Raw genomic sequence first — 25,083 nt, 5'->3', positions numbered from 1 at the left:
GCTTAAAAAACATTACACATGTCAGAAATCCTCAGCTTGTGTAATGTTCCATATATTAGCAAGTATGATGGCCATTAAAAAATAATGTTTTTAAAATGAATATGTTTGTTGTAGAAAAGTTGCCAACTATAGAACAGTAGAAATCCAATAATTTCACCTGTTATCCAGAAACCTAATATTCCTGGCATTTTTGGATTTCATTTTCAATTTCAAACATCTCTTTCTTGGTCATTCACTCCTTAATTGTGGCATTTAAAAAAATAATTTAATGTAATCAATATATTTTTTAAATTTTCTAAATATATTCATTACATTACATGTTTGAATTTAATCTTTTTTCCTTTTCATATATATATATATATATATATATATATATACACATATATACATGTATGTATCTTTTACTTTTTATGTTTTCCTTAAAGTGCCTAATAACCTCTGTGTACAATTTCATATTTAAACAGAAGATGAGGGAATGACTGATTGCAATCTCCATTAGTGGCTTCTAGGCCATAAATTGCTTTTGGTAAAATTTTTAAGACAATCTTTTCTCTGGAAAAATGTTGTCTTAACACATGGCTTGGTAAGTAGAGTGTGAGCAATGCTTTAGCCCTACTAGCCGTCTTGGTCAGGCAACTTCTGTATACTATATGCTATGGTTCTAAGGTTGTGGGAGCCTTAAATTCTAGAATGACAGGGTGCTAACATTCACATTAGCTGTTCCCCTCCTCCAAAGAATTTAATGAAATGTCTTTACTCAAGAAGCCTCTGAATTATTTTCTATGTTGAGGACTTGAGTACAATCATTCTGTACTTAAGAGTAAATGGAGGTGGGAAAGTAAAATAATTCTTGAATAAAACATTACTTTGTCCTTTTGTTTTCAACCTGATATCTTCCATTTCCATACATGACACCTGTGGCACCAAGGTCTGGAGGCTCAACAGGGTTCTGCTAGGTAGGTCTGCTCTATTCTATTTTGGAATGCACCTCCTAGAGTTGCTTTCTTTACTTTCCTTCATTTGTCACTTTTTCTTCCTAATTTCCATCCTCCATAAATGGATGAATTAACTTTTATTTATACTGTCTCTTTTCTGTGGATATGTATTTTTGTTTCTCTATTAAAATTTTGATGAAGTTTTAGGAAAAAGAGAAGGTAAAACATTTTGCTCAAATCACCCCTTCAACAAGAAGCCTACTAAGCATTGAAAAATGTAGTCATAAAAATGTTTCTCCAAATGAGCCATTCATAAATGTCTTAAGTGTAACATTTACATTCACTTATTAAAGAGACACTAGATAATTATCATTTTTTAAATTTACCTTACTGACCTAATTTTGAAGAGCTTTATATAAATCTTTCCTTTGGTAACAGGATGGGCTTACCTTCTTGGGTTTCTGTGTGTGTGTGTGTGTGTGTTCCAAAATTTATTGTTTATGCACCACACCCAGTGCTCCATGCAATATGTACCCTCCACAATACCCACCACCAGACGCAACCCCCTCCCCCCCTCCCAAACCCTCAGTTTGTCTCTCAGAGACCACAGTCTCTTATGGTTTGTCTTCCCCTCTGATTTCCCCCAGCTCACTTCTCTTCTCCCTCTCCCAGTGTCTTCCATGTTATTCTTTATACTACACAAGTAAATGAAACCATATGATGATCGACCCTCTCTGCTTGACTTACTTCATTTGGTATAATCTCTTCCAATTCCATCCATGTTGATATAAAAGTTTGGTATTCACCCTTTCTGATGGAGGCATAATACTCCATTGTATATATGAACCATATCTTCTTTATCCATTCATCTGTTGTAGGGCGTCTTGGTTCTTTCCACAGTTTGGTGACTGTGGCCATTGCTATGAACACTGGGGTACAGGTGGCCCTTCTTTTCACTACATCAGTATCTTTGGGGTAAATACCCAGTAGTGCAATTGCAGGGTGATAGGGAAGCTCTATTTTTAATTTTTTAAGGAATCTCCACACCATTTTCCAAAGTAGCTGCACCAACCTGCTTTCCCACCCATAGTGTAAGAGGGTTCCTCTTTCTCCACATCCTCTCCAACACTTGCTGTTTCCTGACTTGTTGATTTTGTCCATTCTAACTGATGTAAGGTGGTATCTCAATGTGGTTTTGATTTGAATCTCCCTGATAGCTAATGATGATGAACATTTTTTCATGTGTCTATTAGCTATTTGTATGTCTTTTCTGGAGAAGACATGAACATTTTTTGACATGATAATCTGTTTTGTGTGTGTTGAGTTTGAGGAGTTCTTTATAGATCTTGGATATCAGCCCTTTGTAGTATCATTTGTGAGTATCTTCTCCCATTCTGTGGGTTGCCTCTTTATTTTGTAGGCTTTCATTTGCTGTGCAGAAGATTTTGATCTTGATGAAGTCCCAAGAGTTCATTTTTGCTTTTGTTTCCTTTGCCTTTGGAGACATATCTTGAAAGAAGTTGCTGTGGGCAATGTCGAAGATGTTACTGCCTATGTTCTCCTCTAGGATTTTGATAGCTTCCTGCCTCACTTTGAGGTCTCATCCATTTCGAGTTTATCTTTGTTTATGGTGTAAGAGAATTGTCAAGCTTCTTTCTTCCACACATAGCTGTCCAATTTTCCCAGCACCATTTATTGCAGAGACTGTATATTTATTTATTATTTATTTATATATATATTCCCACTGTATATTTTTTCTTGGTTGCCTTGTTGAAGATTATTTGACCATAGAGTTGAGGGTCCATATCTGGTCTCTCTACTCTGTTCCACTGGTCTATGTGTCTGTTTTTCTGCCAGTACCATGCTGTCTTAGTGATCACAGCTTTGTAATAAAGCTTGAAATCAGACAATCTTCTGAGGCTTAGCAGGTGTGTACTCCCTCATTCCTACATATTCAGAAGGTATCTTTTACTGCCATCTTTTGCTATTGTTTCTGTTATATATGGCCATGTTAGAAAACCATCCTGCAACTTAAGAAATCCTGTTATAATTTCTTGAGTCTCTGTTTTGGCAAGAGCTCAGCTGAAGCATTCTTCTAGCCTTCTTAAGATTTCTTATGTACCTGCACTTGGAGGTAGTCAGACTGGGACATCCAAAATGGCTTTACTTTCATATCTGGCATCTTGATGTTGTGATAACTCAAAGGCCAAAACCTTATTCACTCTAGTGTGGTCTTTCTAAGAGTCCAGCTTACACTTCTTTGCTTTGTGGAATCTGGCTGCAAAAGTGAATGTTTACATGTGTAAATACGTAATTGGCTTTTCTTTACATCTAGATTGCTATTGTCATGCACCATAGATTATGCCAGTCACATACATGACCAACCCAGAGTTAATGTAGGAGACTAAAAAAAGGCATAACTACCAGGAGTGTGGTTCATCAGTGGTCATAATGATTAACGGTCTATCCTATCCATCTGCTACCACAAAGATGTTCTTCTGTGGTCTGACTATTTAAAGAAGAATGTATTGCTAAGTAATTTGGATCACTACATGATTTATGTTCAGGAGGAATGCATGGAACATTTTGATATAAAAAATAGAAGAAAAAGAATAAATTCACTACTATTATGCTTCTTGTCTTTTCTGCTTCCTACTATTGAACTCACTTCCCAAAGTCCAAGAAGCTACCTTTTATGTATTTTTGACCTTATTGTGTTGAATTACTGGGAGTTGGATTTCTTAGCAGGTGTTATACAACATAATCCCTATAACCTACCCCTGCCTCTATGCAACAATTATGTTAACTGTACTTTTGTATATGTTTTACTTCTCCATATTCCATGCTTTTACCATTTATTCTGAATGCCCAACCCTTATTAATTACAGGATCCCATTCATTTAAAACTCAGTTTAGATTGTACTTTATAAGATTTCCCATGATTGAACTAATAAAAAGTCATCACTATCTATTTTCTTCTTTGACTTACTATTCTAATATTTATAACTCTGATAACTTTACCAATTATTAGATTCTGAATAAATATATATTGAAAATTGAAATCAAAGTGTAATGACTATATTTAATTTACATTCGATTACCAGCAAGATAGCCTACAAAAAACAGACTCTAAATTAATATTTATAATAATATTAAATTTTGAACACATATTTGTGTCAGGTACTTCTTTAAGTGTTTTATACATATTAACCCATTTTATTCTCTTTTTTCCTCTTTTTCATATACACAGGCAGGCACACACAAAAAAGTTAAATTCCTTTAACTGTATAAGGCAACTAAAATTAATAATATTTCTTAAAGTCTTATTGTAAGTCAAGAGTAAGATGAGGATTTGAAGACAGTTTTTTTGTTTAATTTTTAATTTTTTATAAACATATAATGTATTTTTATCCCCAGGGGTACAGGTCTGTGAATTGCCAGGTTTACACACTTCACAGCACTCACCATAGCACATACCCTCCCCAATGTCCATAACCCCACCCCCCTCCTCCAACACCCCCCGCCCAGCAACCCTCAGTTTGTTTTGTGAGATGAAGAGTCACTTATGGTTTGTCTCCCTCCCAGTCCCATCTTGTTTCATTTATTCTTCTCCTACCCCCCACAAACCCATGTTGCATATCTACTTCCTCATATCAGGGGGATCATATGATAATTGTCTTTCTCTGACTGACTTATTTCGCTAAGAATGATACCCTCTAGTTCCATCCATGTCATCACAAATGGCAAGATTTCATTTCTTTTGATGGCTGCATAGTATTGCATTGTATATATATACCATCTCTTCTTTATCCATTTATCTGTTGATGGACATCTAGGTTCTTTCCATAGTTTGGCTATTGTATACATTGCTGCTATAAACATTCAGGTGCACGTGCCCCTTCAGATCACTACATTTGTATCTTTAGGGTAAATACCAGTAGTGCAATTGCTGGGTCATAGTGTAGTTCTATTTTCAACTTTTTGAGGAACCTCCATGCTGTTTTTCAGAGTGGTTGCACCAGCATGCATTCCCAACAACAGTGTAGGAGGGTTCCCCTTTCTCCTCATCCTCCCCAGCATCTGTCATTTCTTGACTTGTTTATTTTAGCCATTCTGACTGGTGTGAGGTGATATCATATTGTGGTTTTGATTTGTATTTCCCTGATGCCGTGTATAGTGGAGCACTTTTTCATGTGTCTGTTCCCCATTTGGATGTCTTCTTTGCAGAAATGTCTGTTCATGTCCTCTGCCCATTTCTTGATTGGATTATTTGTTCTTTGGGTGTTGAGTTTGCTAAGTTCTTTATAGATTTTGGACACTAGCCCTTTATCTGATATGTCATTTGCAAATATCTTCTGGTTTTGTTAACTGTTTCCTTTGCTGTGCAAAAGCTTTTGATCTTGATGAAATCCCAATAGTTCATTTTTGTCCTTGCTTCCATTGCCTTTGGCGATGTTCCTAGGAAGAAGTTGCTGTGGCTGAGGTCGAAGAGGTTGCTGCCTGTGTTCTCCTCAAGGATTTTGATGGATTCCTTTCTCACATTGAGGTCCTTCATCCATTTTGAGTCCATTTTCATGTGTGGTGTAAGGAAATGGTCCAATTTCATTTTTCTGCATGTGGCTGTACAATTTTCCCAGCACCATTTATTGAAGAGGCTGTCTTTTCTCCATTGGACATTCTTTCCTGCTTTGTCGAAGATTAGTTGACCATAGAGTTGAGGGTCTATATTTGGGCTCTCTATTCTGTTCCATTGATCTGTGTGTCTGTTTTTGTGCCAGTACCATGCTGTCTTGATGATGACAGTTTTGTAATAGAGCTTGAAGTCTGGAATTGTGATGCCACCAACTTTGGCTTTCTTTTTCAATATTCCTTTGGCTATTTGAGGTCTTTTCTGATTCTATATAAATTTTAGGATTATTTGTTCCATTTCTTTGAAAAAAATGGATGGTATTTTGATAGGAATTGCATTAAATGTGTAGATTGCTTTAGGTAGCATAGACATTTTCACAATATTTGGTCTTTCAATCCAGGAGCATGGAACATTTTTCCATTTCTTTGTGTCTTCCTCAATTTCTTTCATGAGTACTTTACAGTTTTCTGAGTATAGATTCTTTGCCTCTTTGGGTAGGTTTATTCCTAGGTATCTTATAGTTTTGGGTGCAATTGTAAATGGGATTGACTCCTTAATTTCTCTTTTTTTTCTGTTTTGTTGTTGGTGTAGAGAAATGCAACTGATTTCTGTGCATTGATTTTATATCCTGACACTTTACTGAATTCCTGTACAAGTTCTAGCAGTTTTGGAGTGGAGTCTTTGGGTTTTCCACATATAATATCATATCATCTGCAAAGAGTGATAGTTTGACTTCTTCTTTGCTGATTTGGATGCCTTTAATTTTTTTTTGTTGTCTGGTTGCTAAGGCTAGGAATTCTAGTACTATGTTGAACAGCAGTGGTGATAACAAGCATCCCTGCCACGTCCCTGACCTTAGTGGAACAGCTCTCAGTTTTTCTCCATTGAGAATGATATTTGCGGTGAGTTTTTCATAGATAGCTTTGATAATATTGAGGTATGTGCCCTCTATCCCTACACTTTGAAGAGTTTTGATCAGGAAGGGATGCTGTACTTTGTCAAATGCTTTTTCAGCATCTATTGAGAGTATCATATGGTTCTTGTTTTTTCTTTTATTAATGTGCTGTATCACATTGATTGATATGCTGATATTGAACCAAACTTGCAGCCCTGGAATAAATCCCACTTGGTCGTGGTGAATAATCCTTTTCATGTACTGTTGAATCCTCTTGGCTGGTATTTTGGTGAGAATTTTTGAATCTGTGTTCATCAAGGATATTGGTCTGTAGTTCTCTTTTTGATGGGATCCTTGTCTGGTTTTGGGATCAAGGTGATGCTGGCCTCATAAAATGAGTTTGGAAGTTTTCCTTCCATTTCTATTTTTTGGAACAGTTTCAGGAGAATAGGAATTAGTTCTTTAAATGTTTGGTAGAATTCCCCTGGGAAGCCATCTGGCCCTGGGCTTTTGTTTGTTTGGAGATTTTGAATGACTGTTTCAATCTCCTTACTGGTTATGGGTCTGTTCAGGTTTTCTATTTCTTCCTGGTTCAGTTGTGGTAGTTTATATGTCTCTAGCAATGCATCCATTTTTTCCAGATTGTCCAGGTGGTGGGTATTATAGAGGGCACGGCTTGCATGGAGCACTGGGTGTGGTGAAAAAATAATGAATACTGTTTTTCTGAAAATAAATAAATTGGAAAAAAATAGACAGATTGTCAAATTTGTTGGTGTACAGTTGCTCATAGTATGTTCTTATAATTATTTGTATTCCTTTGGTGTTAGTTGTGATCTCTCCTCTTTCATTCATGATTTTATTTATTTGGGTCCTTTCTCTTTTCTTTTTGATAAGTCTGGCCAGGGGTTTATCAATCTTATTCATTCTTTCAAAGAACCAGCTCCTAGTTTTGTTGATTTGTTCTACTATCTTTTTGGTTTCTATTTCATTGATTTCTGCCCTGACCTTTATGATTTCTCTTCTCCTGCTGGGTTTAGGGTTTCTTTCTTGTTCTTTCTCCAGCTCCTTTAGGTGTAGGGTTAGGTTGTGTACTTCAGTCCTTCCTTCTTTCTTGAGAAAGGCTTGTACCGTTATATATTTTCCTCTCAGGACTGCCTTTGTTATGTCCCGCAGATTTTGAACCATTGTCTTTTCATTGTCATCTGTTTCCATGAATATTTTCAATTCTTCTTTAATTTTCTGGTTGACCCATTCATTCTTTAGAAGGATGCTGTTTAGTCTCCATGTATTTGTGTTCTTTCCAAATTTCCTCTTGTGATTGAGTTCTAGCTTCAGAGCATTGTGGTCTGAAAATATGCAGGGAATGATCCCAATCTTTTGATATTGGTTGAGACCTGATTTGTGACCCAGGATGTGATCTATTCTGGAGCATGTTCCATGCACACTAGAGAAAAATGTGTATTCTTTTGCTTTGGGATGGAATGTTCTGAATATATCTGTGATGTCCATCTAGTCAAGTGTGTCATTTAAGGCCTTTATTTCTTTGTTGATCTTTTGCTTGGATGATCTGTCCATTTCAGTGAGGGAGGGTGTTAAAGTCCCCTACTATTATTGCATTATTGCCGATGTGTTTCTTTGATTTTGTTATTAATTGTTTTATATAGTTGGCTGCTCCCATGTTAGGGGCATAGATATTTAAAATTTTAGATCTTCTTTTTGGACAGATCCTTTGAGTATGATATAGTGTCCTTCCTCATTTCTTATTGTAGTCTTTGGCTTAAAATCTAATTGATCTGATATAAGGATTGCCACCCTTGCTTTCTTCTGATGTAGATTAGCTTGGTAAATTGTTTTCTATCCCCTCACTTTAAATATGAAGGTGTCTTCGGGTCTAAAATGAGTTTCTTGTAGGCAACATATAGAGGGGTTTTGTTTTTTTATCCATTCTGATACCCTGTGTCTTTTGATTGGGACATTTTGCCCATTAACATTCGGGGTAACTATTGAGAGATTTGAATTTAGTGCCATTGTATTGGCTGTAAGGTGACTGTTACTGTAAATTGTCTCTGTTCCTTTCTGATCTACTACTTTTAGGCTCTCTCTTGTATTAGAGGACCCCTTTCAATATTTCTTGGTTTTTTCTTTTTTTAAGATTTTACTTATTTATTTGACAGATAGAGATCACAAGTAGGCAGAGAGGTAGGCAGAGAGGGGGAAGCAGGCTCCCCGCTGAAGAGAGAGCCCGATGCAGGGCTTGTTCCCAGGAACCTGGGATCATGACCTGAGCCGAAGGCAGAGGCTTTAACTCACTGATATACCTGGGTGCCCCAAAGCCAGTTCTTTTTTTAACTAGAACTCATTATCTTAGTCATCTTGCTCTACTGAATCATTATTAATTGGCTTGAGTTTCTCACAGAAAGTGTGGTTTTTTTTTAATAAAGCTACAGGTTTGTAATTAATCTTTTCTTTTTTATCTATTAATGTTGCGTAGAGTTCAATGGTAGGACTTTAATGTTTACCTAGTGCTATAGGCTTGTTTTAAGGAAAAGGTAGCATTAATGATTTACTCAAGAAAGATCCAAGATTTGAGCTGAGGTTCTCTAACTCCCTGATAAACTTTTATGCCTTACCATTATGATTTAATTTACAAAGTCCTATTTATGTAGCAATGATAGGTGTTGGGTATAAGAGGAAAAATAGTTTGACAGGATTGGGACTAGTGGTTTTTGAAGGGAGGTTAAAAACATGCTCAGAAGATTTTGGAGCCAATTCAAAAAGTATGTATTTTTTTTCTGACATTCAGTAAATGTCTTTTAAAAAATACAGTAGTAACTAATTACTGTAAATCAGAATGTTAATAAGAAAAACCATATATAGTCACATCAGAAATTAACAATATACATAATAAAAGATTTGAAAATTGAAAACACATCCAAAAAGATCATATTCACTTTTTTGGATGAACATGTGGGTATAGAGCAAATTCAATTTTAATTAATATTATAATAAATATATTATTATTATTATATATAATATAATATATATTACTATATATTATTATATATTTATTGGAAAATATATATCTATTGGAAAGTAGGGAACAGATTGCCAATAAAAAGAATTTTTCAGCCTTATCTGAGATTTACTTTGAGATTTTAAACCAACATAGTCTTAATATAAGTAGAAAACTCCTCACAAACCATTCCTTTTAATAAAAGCAAAATTTTATCATTGTTTTAAATGTCCCTGAGTATTTTCCCCCTTTGTTAAGGCGATGTAATTATCTCCAACTTCCATCTTAGGGTTCCCAAAAATATCCCAATAAGAAAATTCAAATGTTTTGTCAAGAAGAAGTTCATGCAAGCAGCATACTAATTTTAGAACTCTCTTAATGGAAAAATATGCACAAATTTTATTTTTCATATACTTAACCTCCTTTTTTTCTTCATGAAGTTTAACACTGAAATAGACTTTAGCTGAAAGATTCCCTAAGGGATTCAGAAATGACTTTTGGGAAATTTTAGTTGTTATAACTTCTATTTAGAAACTTAGCATAAAACACAGTTATTTTGTTGTTATTGTTGTTGTTGTTGATGTTGTTGTTGAATAGAGTAATCAAAGTCATTTCTTATTCTGCAAACATATAAAGTAAAAATACAGTCAGATTGCTTTTATTTTAAGTTGCTTGTTTTTCTTTCATTCAATGTTTTTTGCCTTGAGAACATTGTGTAATAATGTGTTATTCTAAATCACCTGGCTTATTAAAAACAAAATTTGATGACTTACTTGGATTAGTCTGTATTAATCAGGATCCAGTCAGGAAAGCAAAAATCAATCTAGGTTTACAAAAAGTAGAGAAAAAGGGGGAAGGGACTTAATACAGGGAATTGGTTAAACAATTTTGAGAGAACTGAGAAGACAAGCAAGAAGCAGTCAGCAACTCCAGACAATTGCAAGGATAGGAAGTCATTAATTTGCAGAGTTGAGAATCAAAAGTGAAGCTGCTGGTACAAGGGCAGAAATGTTGGTCTGTGGAACGGCAGCTAGAATCTTAGCAGGTGATCTCTGGGCCAAGATGGATGATGGAGACCATTGTTAGGAGGAGCCAGGTATGGAAGGCAAAGGGAGAGAAGAGATGCAGCCACTGCAAGATATGCCATGAAGCAAAGAGACTTTCTGTTCTGGTCATGCCAACCCTATACTAAAGGACAAAAGAAGCTTCTGAATGAAATTCTTTTAGTTATAGATTGGATAAAGGAAGGGTAGTCTATGGATTTGAAGGCAAACAAGCAATTGATAGGCACAGTTTAGAAATTTAATTTCTCTCAACTGCTTTTAAATGTACATGTAAATAGTTCAAAAATATTTTGAAAAGTTTGTGTTATTGTTATTATTGAAGTAATTTCATAATAAGTTCAAGGACAGAGCTTTCCAATAGGAATTTTCTTTTATTATTATTATCATTTTAGTCACTAAACAGTATGTCATTAGTTTTTGATGTAGTGTTCCAAGATTCATTATTTACATTTAACACCCAGTGCTCCATGCAATATGTGCTTTCCTTAATACCCATCACCGGCCCAACCCATCCCCTTATGCCCCTCCCCTCTAAAACCCTCAGTTATTTCTCAGATTCCACAGTCTCCACAGGCTCTGTGTTGTAGAGCAGATCTCTGGAACTTATTATTCTGGCATGATTGGAATTTTATATCCATTGAATACTAACTTTTCATTTCTTTCACCCTCCAGACACTGGAAGTTAATATTTTATTCTCTACTTCTATGAGTTTGATTATTTTAGATACTTCATATAAATAAAATCAAGAAACATATGATCTTATGTGACTGGCATATTTCATTTAGCATAGTTTAATGTCTTCTAGGTTTATCTGCATTATCAGAAGGCAGATATTTATTTCGTTTTTAAGGCTGAATATTTCAATGTATTTATATGCCACATTTTCTTTAATTCAACTGTTGATGAGCATTTTCTATATTGTGGCTATTGTTAATAGTGCTGCAGTGAACATGGGTGTGCAGATTCCTATTTGAGACTCTGATTTCAGTTATTTTGGGTATATACCCAGAAGTGAAATTGCTGGATCATATGGTAATTTTATTATTTCCCCTAGCTTCTACACCATTTTACATTACGACCAGTGTAAAAGGGTTCTTTAAATTTATCCACAACTTTGTTAGTACCTATTATTTATTTAGTTAGTTATTTAGTTAGTTCATTAGTTTTAATTAATTTATTTTTAATACTGACCATAGTAAAGGATATGAGGTGATATTTCATTATAGTTTTGATTGCATTTTTGTAATAACTAATGATCTTGAATACCTTTTAACATACCTGTTGGTTATTTCTGTGTTGTCTTTGCAGAAATACTGTTTTACTCTTTTGTCCATTTTTAATCAAATTATTTGTTTTTTTTAATTTTCTGAAGTTATATTTTTTGATTGTGTTATGTTAGTCACCATTCAGTACATCATTAGTTTTTTTTTTGTACTTTAAAATCAGCTATTTTTTTTGCATTTTTTAAATTTTTTTATTTTTTATAAACATATATTTTTATCCCCAGGGGTACAGGTCTGTGAATCACCAGGTTTACACACTTCACAGCACTCACCAAAGCACATACCCTCCCCAATGTCCATAACTCCACCCCCTTTCTCCCAACCCCTCCCCCAGCAACCCTCAGTTTGTTTTGTGAGATTAAGAAAATGCCACAGCTTCCTTGTCACTGAGCACTTCTTTTTCTACCTGAACCTAGTCACAATCATTTCAGCTGAGAGTCTTGATCGTTTTGATGCTACTACAAATGGGCAGTGATCATCTTTCTAAATTACCAAAAAAATAGGGACCTCATTTCCTGCAACCAGTCAAGTGATCCAGCTTCAAAATTCTATCTTAAGGCTACCAATTGCTTTAACATAGGTAACCGTGAAGACAAATATAAAGGCCTGAGTGAAGATAGTTTATTGACAATATGATTTCAGGGAGTAGGTGACTGACACTGGGGATCTGGACAGTCAAGGAGGAAAAATTAGTGCAAAGGTGCAATACCACCTTATTCTCTCTTATGGGAGACTGATACTTAATTCAATGGGACATTTCAAGCTTTTCATGAAATGAATCTCAGAAACCATTAGTAGGAGATTAAAAGAGGGATATATATATTTTTTTCTTTAGTACTGTTCTTTATTGGTCAGGGGAAAGCCTGTGTGAATCAGTTTTTGTATGCATCCAGGTTTCACGCGTATGAATATAAAAAAATTCATTTTTTATCCTATCTTGAAGCAACAGAGAAGCTCTTTGAAGGAAACAGGAAGCACATGATTAAATACACAAGACAAGGAATTGTAAGGTTTTAACTATGTGAACCTTGAAAGCCCATGTGGAATATATCCTTAAAACAGTAGCTGGAGTGAAAAAAATTAAGCCTGAGAAGTAACAGAATTATAAATTAGATACATTCATAATGCAATCTCTGATTCTTAACACAAAAGAAGAAATCCATAAACATTTTCTGAATGAATAAATGAATGCATTTATACAATTAAGATATAGTTAGTAGCTACATGGTCTAGGATAGAGCTATCTTTAGTTTTAGCTAAAGTAAATTTTGTGAGCATGGTTGAGTATACTCACTGGTGAGTATGGTTTGCTTTATGTCTATACATTGCTACCTTCAACTGATATGTCATTTAGACAAAAATAATATTATTATGGGATATCAGTTTGTATGCATATTATATATTATATATACATATATACATTATGCATACATATATACATTATACATATATATATATAGTGTATATATATATATCCATTCATTTAGTTATATGGCTTAGAGAAAATACAAAACTCAAGCAGTGTTTTCCAAGTACTATTTTTTCCAGCTTTTTCTTGTCCCTATATTATTTAAGTTCTCTATCTCCAAATATACAGAAGGACTGCCAAGGAAACCAGAAATTATGGTAATATAGATATTATTATTTGTTTTAGGGAAAGAAAATATGTACTATTCATACACTGACCCTTTAGCTCCATGCTCTATTGAAGATAACAGCTGGAAAACAGGTGTAACATTCTTCCCCAAAGTTGTTTTTTTTTTTTTTTTTTTTAATTTTTCTCTTTGGTAGGTTCTATGTAATTTAAATATATCTGGGGACTTGGAAGAATGGATCCCCAGACTATTAAAGTATTAAAGGTTTGAATTGTTTGGATCTGGCTCTGTGAGATAATAACTTGTTATTCAAGGACACCAGTCATTTCGAATTGCCTATATTTTCATGGGCATGTCAAATTTTCTTTCTGAGGGGCATCAGGGTGGCTCAGTGGATTAAAGCCTCTGCCTTCGGCTCAGGGCATGATCCTGGGATCCTGGGATCCAGCCCTGCATCAGGCTCTCTGCTCAGCAGGGAGCCTGCTTTCCTCTCTCTCTCTCTCTCTCTGCCTGCCTCTCTGCCTACTTGTGATCTCTGTCAAATAAATAAATAAATAATCTTAAAATTTTTTTTTTTTCTTTCTGAGATCAGCTTTCTTAGCTAAAAAGTTAGGTTTTGTATGTTAACTAACTTCAGATTTTTTTTTCCCTGTTATTTCACTTAGCTGTCAGCCTGGACAGAGCTTTGTTGAAGCTCTGGTTGGTATCCTTATATGTTTGTAGCATTTGTTAAGTGACCTTTAAAGAATAGTATTTTTCTTAATAAATACTGACTGGTCATTAACTGCCACTGTACTTGAACCAAGAATTCTTATTTTTTAAGGGATATTTTTTTTCCTCTAAACACTTAGTACAATAAGTTTTCTGCTCATACAAACACAACAAAAATTGCCCCGTTTTCTTTTTTACTAATCATGTACTAGATCAATCCTAAACTCTTGCACTATCTTAGGCACTGAAGGATAGGGAAAGAACAATTACTTCACTGAGAAGCTGTTTGATCCATCACATTTTCCTCTATTTACTCTTGTATATTTTTATAAGTATGAAAAATTATATGTCTACTATGGAGCAGAATTTGGCAACATCTTACAAAAATACATTTACATTAACAGTTTGACATAGAAACCTACTTCTAATAGTACTCTATTCATAAAGTATATCACAAAAATTTAAAATGGTGTAGGCACAGATTTACTCACTTGAGTAGTATTTACAAAATTAAGTTAATGAAAATCACATCAGCATCATCAGTAGTGTGGACTGAATAAACTACAGTACATTCACACATATAGTACTTTCACAGCATTACATTAAAATAGAATTCTAAAATAGAATTCATATATGGACTTTTCTTGAAGACATATAATAAAGTGATAGAATCAAGGTATATAACTTTGTAGGCGGAATACAATATTTTGTATAAGAGATAGGAATATATTTATATATGTAATATTCAAAATGATGGAAAGATTAAAAATAGTAAAAATAATTTCATTTAAAAGCAAGAAGGAAACAAAACAGGAATGAGGAGAGTAATGGAAGTGAGATTTCTGTGAATGTACTTGTTACATTTTTCTTTTACTGTAAAAGTTTCTTATTAAAAAATCTTGTAAACAGGAAAGTGAGTATAGTGTTTGATTTATCATACAACGAGCATACCCATATAACCAAGATCCAATCTAGGAATAGAATGGTAAAAGTACCACAAAATCCCCCTCATACCCACTATCAAATGATGACCTTCCAGTGACATCAGGACCACCTCTGTCTTCTTTTCTGTCACACTGTTTCTCTCTCTCTCTCTGTCCGTCTTTTGGTAGTGAACTATTTTTCATGTCTTAATGAAACCAATATATATATATATATATATATATATATATATATATCTTTTTGGATCTGGATTTATTTCTGTCATCTCGATTGTTGTGAGATTTATCCATAATGTATATAACAGAACTCTAATTTTTTTATGCTTTTGTATGTATTCTTCTATTGTATGATTGTATGATTCTTCTTTTGTTCTTCTATTGTATGATTATAACAAAATTTATCCATCTATTTTATTCTTGAAATTCTTTGATGTTGCCAGATTTAGGTTATCACAAGCACTGCACTATGAACATTCCTTACAAATACTTCCACCCACATGTGTACACAATTATCTTAGCATTTCACTTAGGAGTAAAATTTCTATGTAATAGGGGTTGGATGCTTTCATCTCAAGTAGATAATGCCAGACAGTTTTGAAATCTGATTGTCGTGATTTTCAACTACATCAGCAATGTGCAAGAGTTTTCTTTGCTCCTTATCTTTACTAACATGGAGATTGATGTATCATTACATATTTTTTCACCTTATCTTCAATCAGTTATTGAAGATAACTGCACACAGAAAAAAATTTCACAACTTGATGCAATATCACAAACTAAACAAGCTTCTGAAACTACCCATCAACATTTCTAACATTAGCCTTAGTCCGAAGAAGACCCCTTATTTACTGAGTTTATTAGCACCTCCCCAAAATCTGTGTTTATCCAGAACCACAGAGTATGGCCTTACTTGGAAATAGGACCTTAAGAAGCTTGTAATTAGTTAAAATGAGGTCTGGAATCACGTAGGAGGCAATGCCACATGAAGATGGAGACAGAGACCAGAATGATCTGTGTGCCAGGTCAAGGTAACACTAACAGTTGCCAGCAACCACCAGATACTAGGAGAAAAATGGATTATATTCTCCCTCAGAACCTTGAGGAAGAAAACTCTCCTGATACCTGGATTTCAGACATCTAGCTTTCTGAAATATAGAGAAATAAATTTCTATTTTTTAAGCCATCCAGTTTGTGGTACTCTTTTAAGGTAGCCCTAAGAAATTAACATATGACCCCATCTTCCTCTCCAGATTGTACACTGTACAGACTTAGTATAAATGGAATCTTAGAATATCTATTATTTCCACAATTTCTGTCACTTACCATTTTTGTGAGATTCATTTATACATTTTGTGCAAATTTATTGTTATATTTCATTGCTATACAGAATTCCATTATATGAATATACTACAGTTTATTTATCATCCTACACTTCATAACAATAGCATTTGTTTTGTTTTGGCTGAAGCTATTTTTTGTACCTGTTTCGGCTCATATATGTGCATACAGGTGTTTTGGGCATATAGATAAGGTCATGATTTATGATAATCATAATTTGTGTCTCATGACTCCAGGCCTAGGATTCAGTGATCTGCTTTTGTCCTTTGTCAGCAGACTTTCTGTTAGTTTCTGCCAATTGGGGGCACAAAATAGATGCTGGAAGGCAGAATTGGAAACCATAAACCTTTTTGTTTGGCTTGCATTCAACATAAAGCTAGCAGTAACTCCTCAGTCCAGAAGATTTGGTTGTCTGGAGGTCAACAGTTCACTTTTTAAGTCTAGAGCCTTGGTAGGTTTTAGAGTGTGTCTTCCATTTTTATTCTTCAGCTTCATGTTTATCTTGACTCCTGTTAACATTTTATTTCTCTATATATATTTTAGAATTATCTTCTCGATTTCTATGCACACAGAAAATCTATTTGATTGGGTTTGTATTGAAAATATAAATAATTTTAGGAAGAATCTATATCTTTAATATTTTGAATTTTTAATTTGTGAACCTAGTATATTGCTCATTTGTACTGAGATACCTGAGAGCTTTAATACTTCTTTTAGAAGAAATTAATTCTGATTAATTCTCCCAGTTTTTTATTTGTTTCTGAAAACACCTTTAAGTTTTTGTATTTATGAAGACTACTTTTGATGGATATGGAATTCCATGTTGGCTGTAATTATGTTATCAAATCATTATTATTATTTTGGCTTTAGCCTTTCACTTCCTATTGTTTAGTGAGTCCTGTCATCAACCTATAAAGTTAATATTTAATTTTCTCTGGCTGATTTTCAGACTGTCATACATACTTGATTTTGCTTCTGTTTTCACAGTTTCATCATGTCTCATGTGATATCTAGGCATAGCTTTTTTCGTATTTATTTTCCTGTGTTTTGTAGTGCCTGTTCAATCTGTTGTTAGTGTTTCTTATCATTAATTGAATATTCTAAAGTATTTTGTCTCTAAATATCACTTCTCCATTTTCTTTCTTATTTCTTTCTAGGACTCATTAAAGGTATGACAGATCTTTGCACAGTATTTCATATGAATTTTGTTACCTTCTGATTTTTCCATCCTGTTTTTTCTCCCTGCTTCCAATTTTCTCCCTGGATCCAATATTCCAATTTCTGATTTGTCTTCAGCTTTAACATACTGTTTGAACTGTATGTAACACATCCATTGAACTGTGCATTCCAGTTATCATGTATTTCACTTTGGAATTTTTTAATAGCTCTTAATCTTCCAAAATTGAGACTTGTATTTATTTCTTTAAACATAATAATATTGTTATTTTGAAGTCTATGCTCAACATCTACATTTATGGAATGAATATATATATATAAGTGTGTGTGTGTGTGTGTGTGTATAGATATATAGATATATACCTTTTTAATTAAGTAGAGGTGGCACATAGTGTTACATTGCTTTCAGGTGTACAAAATAGTGATTCAGCATCTCTATATGCTGTACTTACCACAAGTACCACAACTATCATCTATCACAATACAATGCTATCACAATATCATTGACTATATTCCCTTTGCTGTGCCTTTTATTCCCGTGACTTATTCCTCCCATAACTGGAAGTCTGTGTTTCTCATTCCCCTTTACCCATTTTGTCTCTGATACACCCCTTCCCTCCAGCAACCATCAGTTGTTTTCTGTGTTCAGAGGTCTGATTCTGCTTTTTGTTTATTCATTTTTGTTAGAGTTCACATATGAGTAAAATTATATGGTATATATGTATTCTCGGCCTGACTTATTTCACATTAAATAATATCCTTTAGTTCCATCCATGTTGTTGCAAAAAGCAAGCTCTCATCTTTTTATGACTACATAATTTTTCATGGTGTGTGTGTGTGTGTGTGTGTGTGTGTGTGTGACATCTTCTCTATCTGATCATCTATTGATGTACACTAAGATTGCTTCCATATATTGGCTATTTTAAGTAATGCTTTAATAAATAGAGAGGTGCATATATTTTTTGAGTTAATTTTTTCCTTTTTTTAATTTTTTCTTTTTTTTTCTTTTTTTTAAATTAAATTTATTTATTTTCAGCATAACAGTATTCATTATTTTTTCACCACACCCAGTGCTCCATGCAATCTGTGCCCTCTAGAATACCCACCACCTGGTACCCCAACCTCCCACCCTCCTGCCACTTCAAACCCCTCAGATTGTTTTTCAGAGTCCATAGTCTCTCATGATTCACCTCCCCTTCCAATTTCCCCCAACTCCCTTCTCCTCTCTAACTCCCCATGTCCTCCATGCTATTTATTATGCTCCACAAATAAGTGAAACCATATGATAATTGACTCTCTCTGCTTGACTTATTACACTCAGCATAATATCTTCCAGTCTCATCCATGTTGCTACAAAAGTTGGGTATTCATCCTTTCTGATGGAGGCATAATACTCCATAGTGTATATGGACCACATCTTCCTTATCCATTCGTCCATTGAAGGGCATCTTGGTTCTTTCCAAAGTTTGGCGACTGTGGCCATTGCTGCTATAAACATTGGGTACAGATGGCCCTTCTTTTCATGACATCTGTATCTTTGGGGTAAATACCCAGTAGTGCAATGGCAGGGTCATAGGGAAGTTCTATTTTTAATTTCTTGAGGAATCTCCACACTGTTCTCCAAAGTGGCTGCACCAAATTGCATTCCCACCAACAGTGCAAGAGGCTTCCCCTTTCTCCACATCCCCTCCAACACATGTTGTTTCCTGTCTTGTTAGTTTTGGCCATACTAACTGGTGTAAGATGATATCTCAATGTGGTTTTAATTTGAATCTCCCTGAGGGCTAGTGATGATGAACATTTTTTCATGTGTCTGATAGCCATTTGTATGTCTTCATTGGAGAAGTGTCTGTTCATATCTTCTGCCCATTTTTTGATGTTTGCCTGTTTTGTGTGTGTTGAGTTTGAGGAGTTCATTATAGATCCTGGATATCAACCTTTTGTCTGTACTGTCATTTGCAAATATCTTCTCCCATTCCGTGGATTGCCTCTTTGTTTTCTTGACTGTTTCCTTTGCTGTGCAGAGCTTTTGATTTTGATGAAGTCCCAAAAGTTTATTTTCACTTTTGTTTCCTTTGCCTTTGGAGACATATCATGAAAGAAGTTGCTGTGGCTGATATCGAAGAGATTACTGCCTGTGTTCTCCTCTAGGATTCTGATGGATTACTGTCTCACATTGAGGTCTTTTATCCATTTTGAATTTATGTTTATGTACGGTGTAAGAGAATGGTCGAGTTTCATTCTTCTACATATAGCTGTCCAGTTTTCCCAGCACCATTTATTGAAGAGACTGTCTTTTTTCCACTGTATATTTTTTCCTGTTTTGACGAAGATTAATTGAGCATAGAGTGGAGGGTCCATATCTGGGCTCTCTACTCTGTTCCACTGGTCTATGTGTCTATTTTTATGCCAGTACCATGCTGTCTTGGTGACCACTGCTTTGTAATAAAGCTTGAAATCAGGTAACGCGATGCCCCCAGTTTTATTTTTGTTTTTCAACATTTCCTTAGCGATTTGGGGTCTCTTCTGATTCCATACAAATTTTAGGATTATTTGCTCCAGCTCTTTGAAGAATACTGGTGGAATTTTGATTGGAATGGCATTAAAAGTATAGATTGCTCTAGGCATCAGTGGTAGAGCATTTGACTGCAGATTGCACTAGGCAGTATAGACATTTTAACATTGTTTATTCTTCCGATCCAAGAGCATGGAATGGTCTTCCATCTTTTTGTGTCTTCTTCAGTTTCCTTCATGAGTGTTCTGTAGTTCCTCAAGTACAGATCCTTTACCTCTTTAGTTAGGTTTATTCCCAGGTATCTTATGGTTCTTGGTGCTATAGTAAATGGAATCGATTCTCTAATTTCCCTTTCTGTATTTTCATTGTTAGTGTATAAGAAAGCCACTGATTTCTGCACATTGACTTGGTACCCTGCCACGTTGCTGAATTGCCGTATGAGTTCTAGTAGTTTGGGGGTGGAGTCTTTTGGGTTTTCCATATAAAGAATCATGTCATCTGTGAAGAGAGAGTGTTTGACTTCTTCATTGCCAATTTGGATACCTTTTATTTCTCTCTGTTGTCTGATTGCTGTTGCTAGGACTTCTAATACTATGTTGAACAAGAGTAGTGAAAGTGGGCATCCTTGTCTTGTTCCTCATCTCAACGGGAAGGCTGCAAGCTTTTTCCCATTGAGGATGATATTTGCTGTGGGTCTTTCATAGATAGATTTGATGAAGTTCAGGAATGTTCCCTCTATCCCTGTACTTTGAAGCATTTTAATCAGGAACGGATGCTGGATTTTGTCAAATGCTTTTTCTGCATCAATTGAGAGGACCATGTGGTTCTTCTCTCTTCTCATATTAATTTGTTGTATCACATTGATTGATTTGCGAATGTGGAACCATCCTTGTAGCCCAGGGATGAATCCCACCTGGTCATGGTGGATAATCTTTTTAATGTGCTGTTGGATCCTGTTTGCTAGGATCTTGTTGAGAATCTTAGTATCCATATTCATCAGTGATATTGGTCTGAAAGTCTCGTTTTTGGTAGGGTCTTTGCCTGGTTTGGGGATTAGGATAATGCTGGCTTCATAGAAAGAGTCTAGAAGTTTTCCTTCTGCTTCAATTATTTGAAACAGCTTCAGAGAATAGGTGTTATTTCTTCTTTGAAAGTTTGGTAGAATTCCCCAGGGAATCCGTCAGGTTCTGGACTCTTGTTTTTTGGGAGGTTTTTGATCACTGCTTCAATCTCGTTACTAGATAGCGGTCTATTCAGGTTGTCGATTTCTTCCTGGTTCAATTTTGGGATTTTATAGTTTTCAAGGAATGCATCCATTTCATCAAGGTTGCTAAGCTTATTGGCATATAACTGTTGATAATAACTTCTGATGGTTGTTTCTACTTCCTTGGTGTTAGTTGTGATCTCTCCCTTTTCATTCATAATTTTATGAATTTGGGCTTTCTCTCATTTCTTTTGGATTAGTGTGGCCAGTGGCTTATCGATCTTATTGGTTCTTTCAAAAAACCAACTTCTAATTTCATTGATACATTCTACTATATCTTTGGTTTCTACCTCATTGATCTCTAATCTTGAGGATCTCCCTTCTTATGTGTGGAGTTGCTTTGATTTGTTGTTGATTCTCCAATTCTTTAAGGTGTAGAGAAAGCTGCTGTGTTCTGGATTTTTCAATTTTTTTGAGGGAGGCTTGGATGGCTATGTATTTCTCCCTTAGGACCGCCTTTGCTGTATCCCATAGGTTTTGGACCAAAGTGTCTTCATTCTCATTGGCTTCCATGATTTGTATCAGTTCTTCTTTGATCTCCTGGTTGATCCAAGCATTCTTAAGCAATGTGGCCTTTAGCTTCCAGGTGTTTGAGTTCCTTCTGAACTATTCCTTATGATTAAGCTCCAGTTTCAAAGCATTGTGATCTGAGAATATGCACACAATAATCTCAGTCTTTTGGTATCGGTTGAATCCCGATTTGTGACCCAGTATGTGGTCTATTCTGGAGAAGGTTCCGTGTGCACTTGAGAAGAATGAGTATTCTGTTGTTTTAGGGTGGAATGTTCTGTATATATCTATGAGGTCCATCTGTTCCAATGTGTCATTCAATGCTCTTGTTTCTTTATTGATTTTCTGCTTCAAAGATCTGTTTCTGAGAAAGGTGTGTTAAGATCTCCCATGATTAGTGTATTCATATCAATATGACTCTTTATCTTGATTAACAGTTTTCTTATGTAATTGGCTGCTCCTATATTGGGGGCATAGATATTTACAATTGTTAGATCATCTTGGTGGATAGTCCCTTTAAGGATTATGTAGTGTCCTTCCGTATCTCTGACTACAGTCTTTAGTTTGAAGTCTAATTTATCTGATATGAGAATCGCTACCCCAGCCTTCTTTTGAGGCCCATTGGCATGAAAAATGTTTCTGAATCCCTTCACTTTCAGTCTGGGTGTATCCTTAGGTTCAAAATGGGTCTCTTGTAGACAACATATGGATGGGTCCTGTCGTTTTATCCAGTCTGCAACCCTGTGCCATTTTATGGGCGCATATAGGCCATTCACATTGAGAGTGATTATTGATAGATACGTTTTTATTGCCATCGAGTTACCTTTGAAGTCTTTCTGTAGATTGTCTCTATATTTCTGTTCATTGCTATTCTTAGGATTTTTCCTCTTTTATAGAACCGCCCTTAATATTTCCTGCAGTGTCGGCTTGGTGGTGACATAGTCTTTTAAGCCTTGCCGGTCTTGGAAACTCTTTATCTCTCCATCCATTTTGAATATCCATCTTGCTGGATGAAGTATTCGTGGCTGCATGTTCTTTTCATTTAGTGCCCTGAATATATCTTGCCAGCCTTTTCTGGCTTGCCAGGTCTCTGTGGACAGGTCTGATGTTATTCTGATGGGCTTTCCTCTGTAAGTAAGGAGCCTCTTTGCCCTAGCGGCTTTCAAGAGATTATACCTACAATTATAATTCCTCAATTTGACTATCAGATGTCGTGATTTTTTTTGGAATGTATAATCTTGGGTGGAGACCATTCAGCCTCTAGTACATGAACACTGGTTCCATTCGTGAGATTGGGAAAATTTTCATGAAGGACTTGTTCCACTATATCTTCTAGACTTCTTTCTTTCTCCTCCCCTTCAGGGATTTCAATAATTCTGACATTAGAAAGTTTCATGGCATCATTTATTTTCCTGATTCTGTTTTCGTGGTTTCTAAGCTGTTTGTTCCAGGCTTCCTCCTGATCCTTTCTCTCTATGTTTGTCCTCCAGATCACTAATTCTATCTTCTGTCTCAGTTACCCTAGATTTGAGAGAGTTTAGATTAGATTGGAACTCATTGAGAGCATTGTGAACCTCCTCCCTGGTAGCTTTAAGCTCCGCCCTAACATTGTGAACATCATCTCTCGTCGCTTTCAGCTTGGCCCTAATCAATTCTGTTTGGTCATCCATGGCTTTCTCCAACCTAGCTATTGCCTGGATAATTGTTAGCCTGAATTCTCTTTCCTACATATTGTCTATGTTGATAGCCATTAGCTCTGTTGCAGAAGGTCCATCCTCTGTATTTTTCTTCTGTTGGGAATTCCTCCTCCTAGTCATTTTGGTGGGAGATGACTGAACAGATATAGCTGGATGTATCAACCGTGGTGCAGTCAAGGTGCACCCTGGAACACTTCTGAGCAATCAGGATTCCCCACCCAAACGAGAGACAAAAGAAAAAAAAAAAGAGAGATAGAAAGAGAGACAGGAAAGAAAGGGAAGATGAAAGAGAAGTTTCAGCCCAAATGGGCCCCAAGGTAAGATTTATGAAGTAGACAAACAAAAAGACTGATAAAGGTATATGACAAGAGAAAAAATACATATATATGCAAATAAAGGAAGAACCTCGTCAAAAAGAACCCCAAGTGTAAGATTTATATACTATCAGGACAAACACAAAAACACAGAAACACTGATGGAAGAAAAAGTTGGGAGTGTGGTTATAAATTCTCTGTGTGTGCGAGGAAGGTTGTTTTGATTCTTCCTGGATTTATCTTGATATCTTTGTTAAAGGACTCAACTTTCCTAAGATAAAGGGGGATTAAAAATTGATTTACCTATAGGGGTAGTATTGATTGGGAAAAGGGGATTACATTAGAAGATAAAAATAAAAAGGAATAAACTAGAATAAACTAAACTAAAATTTAAAAAAAAAAAGAAGGAATTCAAAAATGAGAAATGCAAAAGAAAAACAGGTGTATGTATCAAAAAGTTCAGGTTAGAAGGTTATTATGGAATTTGATGTACTGGACAGCTCACTGTGATGGTAAATAGGTTTAAAAAATTACCTATATATATATTAAAAAAAAAACAATAGTGGGAATGAATGAAAAATAAGTTTTCCTATGAAGTAGTGGTTGTTCTCTTGTAGTCCTTTTTTTTTTCTCTCTCTCTTTTTTTTTTTCTCTCCTCTTTTTTTTTTTTTTTTCTTTCTTGGTTTGTTTTCTGGGTGAGGGGCCTGCCACGTGGGTTGTCAGTCAATGATGTTCCCTGAGTTAAGTCCTCCCCCCACCCCCCCAAGGGGGTGTGCTCTGAGGAAACTGGTTTTTTTTTCAGGCTTTTGTTCTCTGGTGGTTTTTATGTTTGTTTACTTTTTTTTTTTTCCTCACTTTGACCGCTTTTGATGGTTTTTGTAGTTTTAGAGGAAAACAAACCGCACCCTGATCTCCCTCTCAGAGAGAAGCCTCAGTCTGGCTGCAGAGCCTAAATAAGTTCCCCCTTGGCCACTGGCAGAGCAGGTTCCAAGTTGCAGTCCCTGGGGTGCAGGATCTTTTGCTTGTACCCAAAGCCAAGGCAGTGGCAGCTATCTGGGCAGCTCCAGACCGCCAGAGAGGTTCTAAGCAGCGATCACACACTGAGATTTTCCCTCTGGCCCGGGCTGGGAGTGCCTGGTCTTTCTGGGTCTAAGAGTGCCCGGCTTGCACGCACCAATTTCAGGGGAGGCTGAGGTTCACG

The sequence above is a fragment of the Neovison vison genome, chromosome 6, assembly GCF_020171115.1.
Source record: "Neovison vison isolate M4711 chromosome 6, ASM_NN_V1, whole genome shotgun sequence".
NCBI classification, from domain to species: Eukaryota; Metazoa; Chordata; class Mammalia; order Carnivora; family Mustelidae; genus Neogale; species Neogale vison.
The sequence above is the reverse complement of the archived record's forward strand: the minus strand, read 5'-3'. Positions refer to the sequence as shown.